The sequence below is a fragment of the Oncorhynchus mykiss genome, chromosome 12 (genome assembly GCF_013265735.2).
Source record: "Oncorhynchus mykiss isolate Arlee chromosome 12, USDA_OmykA_1.1, whole genome shotgun sequence".
Lineage (NCBI taxonomy): Eukaryota > Metazoa > Chordata > Actinopteri > Salmoniformes > Salmonidae > Oncorhynchus > Oncorhynchus mykiss.
In genome coordinates, this window is record NC_048576.1 from 20,590,174 (window position 1) to 20,604,974 (window position 14,801).

Consider the following 14,801-nt stretch of genomic DNA (forward strand, 5'->3'; position numbering starts at 1 on the left):
GCATTAAACTTATCTTATAAAAAACAATCAATCAACGACGGTCGTTGCTCCAATGTGTACTTAACCATAAACATCAATGCCTTTCTTAAAATCAATACACAAGTATATATTTTTAAACCTGCATATTTAGCTAAAATAAATCCAGGTTAGCAGGCAATATTAACCAGGTGAAATTGTGTCACTTCTCTTGCGTTCATTGCACGCAGAGTCAGGGTATATGCAACAGTTTGGGCCGCCTGGCTCTTTGCGAACTAATTTGCCAGAATTTTACGTAATTATGACATAACATTAAAGGTTGTGCAATGTAACAGGAATATTTAGACTCATGGATGCTACCCGTTAGATAACATACGGAACGGAATAAACGTTTTGTTTTTGAGGTGATAGTTTCCGGATTTGACCTAAGGCTCGTATTTCTGTGTGTTTATTATAGTTAAGTCTATGATTTGATATTTGATAGAGCAGTCTGACTGAGGGGTGGTAGGCAGCAGCAGGCTCGTAATAGTCAAAGGTATATGGTTTACAGATAAATAGTCGACGCGTTATAATTCCTGTAATAACTTGCGGCTGAACTTGAAAGGGGTTCCTTTGTTATTTTACCGATCATGTCTTCCATAGAGAATATCTTGATCTACTTCAAATAAGGTCTGTGTTTCGTGCTTAAACCACCTATGTTCATGTCTTCCATAGAGAATATCTTGATCTATTTCAAATAAGGTCTGTGTTTCGTGCTTAAACCACCTCTGTTCATGTCTTCCATAGAGAATGTCTTGATCTACTTCAAATCAGGTCTGTGTTTCGTTCAGGTTTAAACCACTTCTGTTCATGTCTTCCATAGAGAATGTCTTGATCTACTTCAAATACAATCTGTGTTTCGTGCTTAAACCTCCTCTGTTCATGTCTTCCATAGAGAATGTCTTGATCTACTTCAAATAAGGTCTGTGTTTCGTGCTTAAACCACCTCTGTTCATGTCTTCCATAGAGAATGTCTTGATCTACTTCAAATCAGGTCTGTGTTTCGTGCAGGTTTAAACCACCTCTGTTCATGTCTTCCATAGAGAATATCTTGATCTACTTCAAATCAGGTCTGTGTTTCGTACTTAAACCACCTCTGTTCATGTCTTCCATAGAGAATGTCTTGATCTACTTCAAATCAGGTCTGTGTTTCGTGCTTAAACCGCCTCTGTTCATGTCTTCCATAGAGAATGTCTTGATCTACTTCAAATAAGGTCTGTGTTTCGTACTTAAACCACCTCTGTTCATGTCTTCCATAGAGAATATCTTGATCTACTTCAAATCAGGTCTGTGTTTCGTACTTAAACCACCTCTGTTCATGTCTTCCATAGAGAATGTCTTGATCTACTTCAAATCAGGTCTGTGTTTCGTGCTTAAACCGCCTCTGTTCATGTCTTCCATAGAGAATGTCTTGATCTACTTCAAATCAGGTCTGTGTTTCGTGCTTAAACCGCCTCTGTTCATGTCTTCCATAGAGAATGTCTTGATCTACTTCAAATAAGGTCTGTGTTTCGTACTTAAACCACCTCTGTTCATGTCTTCCATAGAGAATGTCTTGATCTACTTCAAATCAGGTCTGTGTTTCGTACTTAAACCACCTCTGTTCATGTCTTCCATAGAGAATGTCTTGATCTACTTCAAATAAGGTCTGTGTTTCGTGCAGGTTTAAACCACCTCTGTTCATGTCTTCCATAGAGAATGTCTTGATCTACTTCAAATCAGGTCTGTGTTTTGTGCTTAAACCGCCTCTGTTCATGTCTTCCATAGAGAATGTCTTGATCTACTTCAAATAAGGTCTGTGTTTCGTGCAGGTTTAAACCACCTCTGTTCATGTCTTCCATAGAGAATGTCTTGATCTACTTCCAATCAGGTCTGTGTTTCGTGCTTAAACCGCCTCTGGTCATGTCTTCCATAGAGAATGTCTTGATCTACTTCCAATCAGGTCTGTGTTTCGTGCTTAAACCGCCTCTGTTCATGTCTTCCATAGAGAATGTCTTGATCTACTTCAAATACGATCTGTGTTTCGTGCTTAAACCACCTCTGTTCATGTCTTCCATAGAGAATGTCTTGATCTACTTCCAATCAGGTCTGTGTTTCGTGCTTAAACCGCCTCTGTTCATGTCTTCCATAGAGAATGTCTTGATCTACTTCAGGCTTAAACCACCTCTGTTCATGTCTTCCATAGAGAATGTCTTGATCTACTTCAAATAAGGTCTGTGTTTCGTGCTTAAACCGCCTCGGCGTTTTGATACCCATGTAAATCTCACTAGGATAAGGTAACGTTTGTCAAAATAGTTTAATAAATCCACTCTACAAAAAAAATGATCTTCGCTTATATTTAGCCAATATTGATCAGAGTTACCTTGTCCTATGGATATCCACACAGTTATAAAATTGGCACGGTGGTGTAAGCCTACACGAAACACAACCTTATTTTAAGTGAATCTAAAAATATCCTATGGAATAAATGAATGAAGGAACCGCTTTTCAGATTTTGCTAGAAGGTGTCATGGGAATTATGACTTGCACTTTGGTAGTCAATTCTTACCATGCCCATTATTAAAATAGGTTTTCCTGCATATAGAAATTACAGTTTTTGTTTTCAACATTCATCACAGGCAACTTAAACTCTATTTTTATTCAAACAGTTGAGAGTTTTTGTCTCCTAAGCGGACTCTCCAGTATCATTGTCACTTCAGAGCTGTGTGTGTGTTTTACAGATGGCAGAGAAAAGCAGAGCACCAGTGTGGGACTATTACATTGCACCAGGGAAAGCAAGGTGTCTTATTTGTGATAAAGATAAGCATGGGGTCAGCAATGGCCAAATCAAAAAATACCACCAACCTGTGGAATCACCTTAAGAACACCCATCCAAAAGCCCATAATATGTATTATATTAAGTTAAAATAAAAGTGTTCATTGTTCATTCAGTATTGTTGCAATTGTCATTCATACAAAAATGTGTATATATACAGTGGGGCAAAAAAGTATTTAGTCAGCCACCAATTGTGCAAGTTCTCCCACTTAAAAAGATGAGAGAGGCCTGTAATTTTCATCATAGGTACACTTCAACTATGACAGACAAAATTAGAAAAAATGAATGAATTTATTTGCATATTATGGTGGAAAATAAGTATTTGGTCAATAACAAAAGTTTATCTCAATACTTTGTTATATACCCTTTGTTGGCAATGACAGAGGTCAAACGTTTTCTGTAAGTCTTTATCAGATCATCAAGAACGTCAAGGAGACCTGTTCAGTTGTTGTGAAGAAGGCTTCAGGGCGCCCAAGAAAGTCCATCAAGCGCCAGGACCTTCTCCCAGTTGATTCAGCTGTGGGATCGGGGCACTACCAGAACAAAGCTTGCTCGGGAACGGCAGCAGACAGGTGTGAGTGCATCTGCACGCACAATGAGGCAAAGACTTTTGGAGGATGGACTGGTGTCAAGAAGGAGAGCAAAGAAGCCACTTCTCTCCAGGAAAAACATCAGGGACAGATTGATATTCTGCAAAAGGTACAGGGATTGGACTGCTGAGGACTGGGGTAAAGTCATTTTCTCTGATGAATTCCCTTTCTGATTGTTTGGGGCATCCGTAAAAAAGCTTGCCCGGAGAAGACAAGGTGAACGCTACCATCAGTCCTGTGTCATGACAACAGTAAAGCATCCTGAGACCACTCATTGCTTCTCAGCCAAGGGAGTGGGCTCACTCACAATTTTGCCTAAGAACACAGCCATGAATAAAGAATGGTACCAACACATCCTCCGAGAGCAACTTCTCCCAACCATCCAGGAACAGTTTGGTGACAAACAATGTATTTTCCAGCATGATGGATCACCTTGCCATAAGGCAAAAGTGATAACTAAGTGGCTCGGGGAACAAAACATTGATATTTTGGGTCCATGGCCAGGAAACTCCCCAGACCTTAATCCCATTGAGAGGCAGGTGGACAAACAAAAACCCACAAATTCTGACAAACTCCAAGCATTGATTATGCAAGAATGGGCTGCCATCAGTCAGGATGTGGCCCAGAAGTTAATTGACAGCATGCCAGGGCGGATTGCAGAGGTCTTGAAAAAGAAGGGTCAACACTGCAAATACTGACTCGGCATCAACTTCATGTAATTGTCAATAAAAGCTTTTCACAGTTATGAAATGCTTGTAATTATACTTCAGTATTCCATAGTATTCCATCTGACAAAAATATCTATAAAGACACTGAAGCAGCAAACTTTGTGGAAATTAATATTTGTGTCATTCTCAAAACTTTTGGCCACGACTGTACAATGATTACCAACTATATCCATCAACTAGTGAATCCCCAGTGTGAATGCTGACATGTCTTCAGACTTATCTGTCTATAGGGTTTAGAACTGTAGGCTGGTGATTGGGCTGATGCCACTGTGCTTGGTGAGGACAGAGACAGAGGCACACCCTAGAAGACCAGAGACGTGTTGGAACCTTGTGAGGAGAGAGTAGCAGAGTCAGGCAGAGCCAGAGACACACCCTAGACGACCAGGGACGTGTTGGAACCTTGTGAGGAGAGAGTAGCAGGGCCAGGCAGAGCCAGAGACACACCCTAGAAGACCAGGGACGTGTTGGAACCTTGTGAGGAGAGAGTAGCAGGGCCAGGCAGAGCCAGAGACACACCCTAGAAGACCAGGGACATGTTGGAACCTTGTGAGGAGAGAGTAGCAGGGCCAGGCAGAGCCAGAGACACACCCTAGAAGACCAGGGATGCGTTGGAACCTTGTGAGGAGACAGTAGCAGGGCCAGGCAGAGCCAGAGACACACCCTAGAAGACCAGGGACATGTTGGAACCTTGTGAGGAGAGAGTAGCAGGGCCAGGCAGAGCCAGAGACACACCCTAGAAGACCAGGGATGCGTTGGAACCTTGTGAGGAGACAGTAGCAGGGCCAGGCAGAGCCAGAGACACACCCTAGAAGACCAGGGACGCGTTGGAACCTTGTGAGGAGAGAGTAGCAGAGCCAGAGCCACACCCTGGAATAGCAGGGACGTGTTGGAACCTTGTGAGGAGAGAGTAGCAGAGCCAGGCAGAGCCAGAGACACACCCTGGAATAGCAAGGATGCGTTGGAACCTTGTGAGGAGAGAGTAGCAGAGCCAGGCAGAGCCAGAGACACACCCTAGAAGACCAGGGACGTGTTGGAACCTTGTGAGGAGAGAGTAGCAGGGCCAGGCAGAGCCAGAGACACACCCTAGAAGACCAGGGACGTGTTGGAACCTTGTGAGGAGAGAGTAGCAGGGCCAGGCAGAGCCAGAGACACACCCTAGAAGACCAGGGACGTGTTGGAACCTTGTGAGGAGAGAGTAGCAGGGCCAGGCAGAGCCAGAGACACACCCTGGAATAGCAGGGATGCGTTCGAACTAAACCCAACACCAATGCCAATCACTGGACGCCCGAGGGCTTGACTGACACATTTCTCAACCACCTGGCAAGAATGTGCCATACTGTAGGGCAGGGATGGGCTACTTTAATAAAAAAAAAATCTTAACTCATCATGAGGGACCGCAGTGTTACAGCTAATTTCCTGGCGAGGAGCCCGTTGAGGTCTCAACATACTGTTGCAAGTTAGAATAGTAGCATACACAGGGTGCAATTTTGAAATGTGGTTGTGCATCAGCAGTTTTTCTCATGTTATGTCACTCACTTATAGTCGCTCAATTAGCCCATGTCAGCTAACAATTTTAGATTGGTAAGTTAGTGGCAAACAATAGTTTTTTTTCCCCAATGCCTGATGGGCTTTGGAGGGGGGGGTCCTACTGACCCCAATGTTGCTTTATCTGAACTGACTATACCAACAGTCACAGACATACAGTATAGCATGCATGGTGCAGTCAAGCCTTTCATGCTCTGTTGAAATTCATTAGTTTAACATTAGTATTTTTACTAGAGGACGTCCAATTCTGATTTTTTTTAACGCCGATACCGATACCAATTATTGGAGGACCAAAAAAGCCCGATACCGCTTAATCGGCCGATTTATATATATATATTTGTAATAATGACAATTACAGCAATACTGAATGAACAATGAACACTTTTATTTTAACTTAATATAATACATTAATAAAATCTATTTAGTCTCAAATAAATAATGAAACATGCTCAATTTGGTTTAAATAATGCAAAAACACAGTGTTGGAGAAGAAAGTAAAAGTGCAATATGTGCCATGTAAAAAAGCTAACATTTAAGTTCCTTGCTCAGAACATATGAAAGCTGGTGGTTCAATATTCTCAGTTCTTCAATATTACCAGTTAAGAAGTTTTAGGTTGTAGTTATTATAGGAATTATGACACGTCGACTATTTCTCTCTATACCATTTGTATTTGATATACCTTTGACTATTGGATGTTCTTATAGGCACTTTAGTATTGCCAGCCTAATCTCGGGAGTTGATAGGTTTGAAGTCATAAACCGCGCTGTGCCTCAATGTAATCGGCCATAATCGGCGTCCAAAAATGCTGATTACCGATAGTTATGAAAACTTGAAATCGGCCCTAATTAGTAGGACATGATGATTAATCGGTCGACCTCTAATTTTTACATTCCTATTCCATTGAAATGAGCAGAATTGTTAGTACAGAACAACTAAATCATTGTTAGTTGAGTTGTGACACAGGAGTGAGTGAGATAGCAGAAGTCCAGACTCAAACTGAGTTTTCATGTCCAGGAAGTACTACATAGAGTTTCTGAAGGAGTTAGCCAAAACTCTGACTGGAGAAGAGAGAGCTCAAGTACATCTCTACACACACACCTCTGTAGGGGTAAACATGCTTTCAAATGGTTGGACTAAGGGGGTCATTCTCACGAAACTGACATTTGGCTAACAAATCCTCAAGTGTAATTTTTCCAAAAGTGTCCTCATGGATCACTGAGATTAGGATCTGAAGTTATCTATTTAATTTTACCACAATTTCCCTAAAATCCCAAAAAGTTACAATGTATAATATTTTGTAACATTGCTCTCCTAATTAAAAGGCCTGAATTAAACATAACACATCAAATTAAAATATTTTAGATGAGAAAATTTGAACAAAATTTAATGATTTTTTCCCAATTTGACCTTTTTAGCCTTTCGATAATGAGCCAGCCATGTGGGGAAAGGGGGGTGTTTGAGAATAAAAACCTCATTCTGAAGGCATATAAGCAAATAAATGAACTTTTCAACTACCCCTCTAGATGATGCATCATGGGTGAATACATCTTTATTTCAAAACTGATTGGAGTTTTTACAGGAACTTGAAAAAGTGTTACGTTAATGAAACACGTCCACACACACTGTGTTTGTACGTAATAAATATTATAGTTTATAGTTTATATTATAGTTTTGGAATGTGCGTAGATGTTAGCTTTGTTAGCATAGCCGCCTGGGACATCAGTAAACACCATAAAAGATAACAGGCTGATGGTGACGTGGACCACAATGATTCAGCTACTAAAACAGACATTGCCAATACTTTTTTCTGACAGGGCCTCTTATTTCAGTTTAAAAAGGAGAAAACAAATGTTCTGACTGTGTGGTGTATTTCATGAGTAAGGGAGGGGGATAGAGGGAGAGGGTCATACACCTGGAGGACAACAGTACACAAGACCCATTACTCCCCCACCTCAGACACACACACACATGTACACATGGCATGAGGTATTCATATAAGGCACCCTTCTCTCCTCTCCAGTGTGACCCAGGGCTGAGGTGAGCTAAATACATCTAGGGTTCAAGCTAGGGTTCAAGCCCAACAGCACCAACCTAGAGTTCACCAAGAGGATAACAAGGCACTAACCATCTGGTAATCAACATGTTTTCAGAGTATATCCAATCGGATGGATAGTGGATACTAATTATATGGGACTTACTAAGAAAAAAAACCCTGCAAAGATGGGGACAACCTTTAACTTTGACTTCCTTCCTAACCTCTCCAAATGTGCAAATCACCTAATCAATAACAGTGGGTCAAGGATCAAATCTTTCACACTGTATATCTGAGTATAGGTAAAGGTCTGCAGGCTCAGATCAGTTTGCACAGCTGATGCATGGAATCTTTTCTAAGCACGCCACACATGAACACGATGAACTGTTATTATAACTACAAACGGTCCTGTGGTCATTTCTATGGCTTCAGGACATTTTCCTCAGATGTTGAAAAACAAGCCATTATCTGGTCAGAAATGCCGGTAGCCACTGAACAGAAGTACATCAATAGAAAGTCCAAGACAAATGTCAGCTTCACAAGACACAGATTCCCTCTATTATACTGTATACTATCTCCACAGCAGCTTCATGTCTGAGTCCACCATAAGACTGCTTATAACTGCTTATGCCAAAAGGACATACAGGTCGACTGTATGAACACCAATCACCTGATTTAAAAAAAGCTTTAAAAGTTATCTCTGACCTTCACTGAATAGACATTTGATAAAAGCTCCTGTAATTACAGATATTATCGTGTGAACAGAACCCTCACCCAAAATGGACTAGAGACACATGACAAAGTTTTAGGAAGGGAGCCTTGGCAATATCCAAGATACACTATGCTCAGTTTAATATTGAACAAAGCATTACTTCATGCCCATGCATGCGTGTCTTACACACCCTATTATGGTACAACGCACAGGGCAGGAAAGACCTTTCACAATTTTCACACAGATCTCAACACGTTCCCTTTCCTTGCCAAGTATAAGGCTACACTGCAATACTAACTCGGCTACTGTCCATAAAATACATTACAACAATACAAAAATAAGTACACAAGTAGTAGCCGACATGAATTCCAATTTCAAATGATCTCTCTCTGTAGTAGTTAGTTAATGAGTCACTGGTGGCATACCAACACCATAACACGTTATATCAACCTGTAAACTGTCTATAAATGACAAATGACTCCAAACACACCTTTTTATGACTATATGACAAACTTGGCTACAATGAAGTATCAGACACACATGGCGTGTTGTAGGTGGGTGAATGTGGTGTGACTACAAGTTGTTGCTTATTCTTGCCTCGCGCACTTGCTCGTATCTCCTTTAAACTCAAATAAAAGTAGCCTAACAATACCTATCCATTTAATCTCGAATAGTTTTCCTATTCAATTTGTGTCTGTCCCCCTGTGTACCAATTGTACTCACCTTTTTGTGGATGAGGCACAGACGGTTCAGTCGAGGTGTTGCGATGTGAAAGCGTGTGACTGTTCTACCGCTACCACAAATTTCAGACTAAACGGAATCAACTGAAGTTAACGGAACTATGACTTCCGCATCGCCCTATATGTCGTCTGACTGGGGCATGGTAGGCGGGGAATACCGGTTACTTCAGTCAACTCGACAATGTTGCAAAATGTAAAAGTAAAATGTATCAATTTTACTTTCAAGATGGTTACATTTGTACCCACTTGCTAAGAATATTGGTCCAATTTTAAATGAAGAAAAACTTACAGAAGATTCTAGCACAGCCTATGCCTAGCCTTTATGCTTTACAAATCAAAGTGATACTAAATAAAGGGTGACGTAAAATACCATTGATCAAAGGTCATTGGATCAAAATATCGTACAGAAGTTTAGAGTAAAGTGTATTGTTATCATGTAGCATATTACACATAGCATTTCCAGTTGTATTAATTTCAATCTGGTTTAATTTCAATGTGTCTGGATGAGTCTTGATAAACAGAATGAACAGGCTTTTTCCTCAAGTGGACGAGATTGAAAGGGAACAGGGAAGTGAAAGGGGAGGGAAGAGGGGGGATCAAGAAGACACAATTAAGTCAAGAGGGCTTGAAAAGGGAGAGGAACAGAGGAGGGGAATAATTGGTGCGATTGCAATGTCTCTGTCAGTGATGGATTTATTTATTGTATTTATTTGGCTGGTCTGGTCTAGATAGGAGTGTGTGTTAAAGTTGACTGCTGGGCCACTGTCCTGTACTATCATTATTCAACTGAGCACCTGTCAACTTCAGTAATTTTTATTTTACCTCAAGTCAGTTAAGAACAATTTATTATTTTCAATGACGGTCTAGGAACAGTGGGTTAACTGCCTGTTCAGGGGCAGAACAACAGATTTGTACCTTGTCAGCTCGGGGATTTGAACTTGCAACCTTTCGGTTATTAGTCCAACACTCTAACCACTCTAACCCTGCCGCCGCATGTTCATTTGATTTTTGTTTTGTTTTTGTGCCTATCCACCACATTCAGAGGACAAAAATAACTTTGTTTTTACACCTTTTTATTTTCTGTTACATGTACATTCTACATAAACAGCACTTTTTTACACAGTAGTTACATAGCAAAATATAGTTTGAAAAATATACACTACATCTGGCGGGTAGGAGCGATGTGCCAGTAACCGAAAGGTTTCTGGATCGAATCCCCGAGCTGACAAGGTAAAAATCTGCCACTATGCCCCTGAGCAAGGCAGTTAACCCACTGTTCCCCGGGCACCGAAGACGTGGATGTCGATTAAGGCAGCCCTCCGCACCTCTCTGTTTCAGAGGGGTTGGGTTAATGCGGAAGACACATTTCAGTTGAATACATTCTGTTGTACAACTGGCTAGGCATTGCCCTTACCCTTTCCTATCTGGATAGATAGTACTTAAACACATCCAGCACACATGAGTGTTTTCAGTCATAAGTATTATAGATCAAACTTGAATTTGATTGTTAATTGGTGCTCATTAGTTTGAGTGCTCATAATGATGATACATTGAGAATTTAGTTGTCTCCAGTTGAAAGTGTCCAAAAGCCAAGGTACAGTAGGTGGCGAGGGTGTACAGAAACACAGCATGAGAGAATCAACTGGTTGATTTACATCAGTGGGTGCTGATGTCATTCTTTCCTTTGCAGGCCTCTGGCAAACAGGGGAGCGAGAGGCTCATGCCAGCAGATAGCTAGAGGTTTATTTGAACCACAATGGAAATAGTAGCATCTGTGAAGGTCTTGTCTGATAAAGTAAAAATAGACCAGGATTGATGTTTAAAGCAGGACTGGTCTGTGTTTTGCATGTGAGGTACCCTTGCTCTGTTCAGTACAGCTAAGAATAGTGTTGCATGACACAATTGTGTTATTTTTGTCAATTGGGCCTCTTCTTTGCAATCATTTTCAGCTGGCAATCAAAGAGTACTCAAGTAACTAAAAATGTTAATTGTCTAATTTTTCCAGTCAGAAATTGACACAGTTCCTAACCAAAATTAGGCCTATCACATTGGCCTGTGTACGTTTCCTCTGGCCATTTGTTGAGAAAGTAGTTGAGAGCTGTATTATATGCTCAGATTAGGTGTGCCCTCTAGTGGTTAAATAGAAAACTGTAAAATATTAGTCTTTCCTCTTCACAGCCCTGATTGTAGGTCAGGCTCCAATATCAACACCGCAACCAACAAGGATCCCAGTAGTCTTAAAGCCAGAGAAGCCATTGGGTCAGAAGTTTACATACACTAAGTTGACTGTGCCTTTAAACAGCTTGGAAAATTCCAGAAAATGATGTCATTGCTTTAGAAGCTTCTGATAGGCTAATTGACATCATTTGAGTCAATTGGAGGTGTACCTGTGGATGTATTTCAAGGCCTACCTTCAAACTCAGTGCCTCTTTGCTTGACATCATGGGAAAATCAAAATAAATCAGCCAAGACCTCAGTAAAAAAATTGTAGACCACCACAAGTCTGGTTCATCCTTGGGAGCAATTTCCAATCGCCTGAATGTACCACGTTCATCTGTACAAACAATAGTATGCAAGTATTAACACCATGGGACCACACAGCCGTCATACCTCCCAGGAAGGAACGTACTTTGGTGCGAAAAGCGCAAATGAAACCCAGAACAACAGCAAAGGACCTTGTGAAGATGTTGGAGGAAACGGGTACAAAAGTATCTATATCCACAGTAAAACGAGTCCTATATTCAAATCAAATCAAAGTTTATTTGTCAAGTGCGCTGACCTTACAGTGAAATGCTTACTTACAGGCTCTAACCAATTTCGCAAATAAGCTATTAGGTGAACAATAGGTAGGTAAAGAAATAAAACAACAGTAAAAAGACAGGCTATATACAGTAGCGAGGCTATAAAAGTAGTGAGGCTACATACAGACACCGGTTAGTCAGGCTGATTGAGGCTGATTGAGGTAGTATGTACATGTAGATATGGTTAAAGTGACTATGCATATATGATGAACAGAGAGTAGCAGTAGCGTAAAAGAGAGGTTGGTTTGTTGGACACAATGCAGATAGCCCGGTTAGCCAATGTGTGGGGCACTGGTTGGTCAGCCCAAATGAAGTAGTATGTACATTAATGTATAGTTAAAGTGACTATGTATATAAGATAAACAGAGAGTAGCAGCAGCGTAAAAAGAGGGGTAAATAGTCTGGGTAGCCATTTGATTACCTGTTCAGGAGTATTATGCCTTGGGGGTAAAAACTGTTGAGAAGCCTTTTTGTCCTAGACTTGGCACTCTGGTACCACTTGCCATGCGGTAGCAGAGAGAACAGTCTATGAAAGGGGTGGCTGTGGTCTTTGACAATTTTTAGGGCCTTCCTCTGACACCGCCTGGTGTAGAGGTCCTGGATGGCAGGAAACTTGGCCCCAGTGATGTACTGGGCTGTACGCACTACCCTCTGTAGTGCCTTGCGGTCAGAGGCCGAGCAATTGCCTTACCAGGCAGTGATGCAACCAGCTCTCGATGTTGCAGCTGTAGAACCTTTTGAGGAACTCAGAACCCATGCCAAATCTTTTTAGTTCCCTGAGGGGGAATAGGCTTTGTCTTCACGACTGTCTTGGTGTGTTTGGACCATTCTAGTTTTTTGTTGATGTGGACACCAAGGGACATGAAGCTCTCAACCTGCTCCACTACAGCCCTGTTGATGAGAATGGGGACGTGCTTGGTCCTCCTTTTCCTGTAGTCCACAATAATCTCCTTAGTCTTGGTTACATTGAGGGATAGGTTGTTATTCTGGCACCACCTGACCAGGTCTCTGACTTCCTCCGTCTAGGAAGATATAACCTGAAAGGTCGCTCAGCAAGGAAGAAGCCACTGCTCCAAAACCGCCATAAAAGAAAACAGACTACGGTTTGCAACTGCACATGGGGACAAAGATTGTACTTGATGGAGAAACGTCCTCTGGTCTGATGAAACAAAAATAGAACTGTTTGGCCATAATGACCATCGTTATGTTTGGAGGAAAAAGGGGGAGGCTTGCAAGCCGAAGAACTCCATCCCAACCGTGAAACAAAGGGGTGGCAGCATCATGTTGTGGGGATTCTTTGCTGCAGGAGGGACTGGTGCAAAATAGATGGCATCAGGATGAAAGAAAATTATGTGGATATATTGAAGCAACATCTCAAGACATCAGTCAGGAAGTTAAAGCTTTGTTGCAAATGGGTCTTCAAAATGGACAATGACCCCAAGCATGCTTCCAAAGTTTTGGCAAAATGGCTTAAGGACAACAAAGTCAAATTATTGGAGTGGCCATCACAAAACCCTGACCTCAATCCCATAGAAAATGTGTGGGCAGAACTGAAAAAACATGTTCGAGCAAGGAGGCCTACAAACCTGACTCAGTTACACCAGCTCTGTCAGGAGGAATGGGCCAGAATTCACCCAACTTATTGTGGGAAGCTTGTGGAAGGCTACACGAAACGTTTGACCCAAGTTAAACAATTTAAAGTCAATGCTACAAAATGCCAATTCAGTGTATGTAATCTTCTGACCCACTGGGAATGTGATGAAAGAAATAAAATCTGAAATAAATAATTCTCTCTACTATTATTCTGACATTTCACATTCTTAAAATAAAGTGGTGATCCTAACTGAACTAAGACAGGGAATTTTTACTAGGATTAAATGTCAGGTATTGTGAAAAACTGAGTTTAAATGTATTTGGCTAAGGTGTATGCAAACGTCCGACTTCAACTGTAGTTACTCTGATTGGTGGGTTATGCAGCAATGCCAACTGCCTATATTGTTTATCCCCACACAGCAATGCCAACAATACCCTGAACTGTACCAGCTTAAAAGAGGGAGATGCACACACCCTGATCCTGGTAAGTGACAGACTACTTTATATATATCAACTCTTGTTAAAGACCAGAACCATACAACTTGTGTATGGCAAGAACACAAAAATAAGTGTCTTGTGAGGCTCAATAGAGTAGGACTTGTTTTCACCTTATTGTACTTTCATTGCATACGTGCCTTCCTCCTTTGCTTCTTTGCTCAAAACAATTTATTTCTCTGCACCTGTGAAGGGATTAAAAAAACACTTTGTTACACAAGCAATGAAGACCACCACCTTCAGATAGTACTTCTTAGAGATACTCAACACCAGTGCTTTGACTGTAGTAGAATAATAATAAATATAGACTAGTTTTGTTGTCTTAAAACATAATTCAGAAAGTTCTAGGTATTTCAAGAGCTTGCCATCAAGTCAAACTACAAGGCACACCACGAAAGGAAATTGAGATCCAAAATGAAAAATGTATAGGAAGAGCTCCAGGAGGATCTTCAAAGAGGGGAATGGAGTGGAGCTGAGAGCTGGAGATAATCTGGGCGTAACAGAAGGGTAACAGGGGAAGTTCTTGGAGGCGATGTACGCTGAAACAAGAGGAGCTGCTGCCCAGGAGTCAGAGGTGGTATACAGGGGATTATGTACTCGTATGAGTTGATCATTAGCTGGTAAAGTCATGTTTTAACCTCAACGGGTGTCTGACATCGGTTGATAAGGGTAGCATTTTTGTATTTCTCTGCTGATTGCTCCTACAGCATGTTCTGTTTAAAACTGATCAATGA

The 14,801-nt window shown here is 41.2% G+C and overlaps 1 protein-coding gene across 7 annotated transcripts in view; it reads right to left on the minus strand.

Moving 5' to 3' along the window:
- Nucleotides 1-9,303, minus strand: part of LOC110537156 (PDZ and LIM domain protein 5) — a 111,354-nt gene extending 102,051 nt beyond the window's left edge. For all 7 annotated transcript variants that reach the window (XM_036937167.1, XM_036937166.1, XM_036937165.1 and 4 more), the window contains exon 1: nt 9,162-9,303. The gene's annotated coding sequence lies outside the window, so the exon portion shown is untranslated. The remainder of the gene's footprint in view (nt 1-9,161) is intronic.
- Between the last annotated feature and the right edge of the window lie 5,498 nt (nt 9,304-14,801).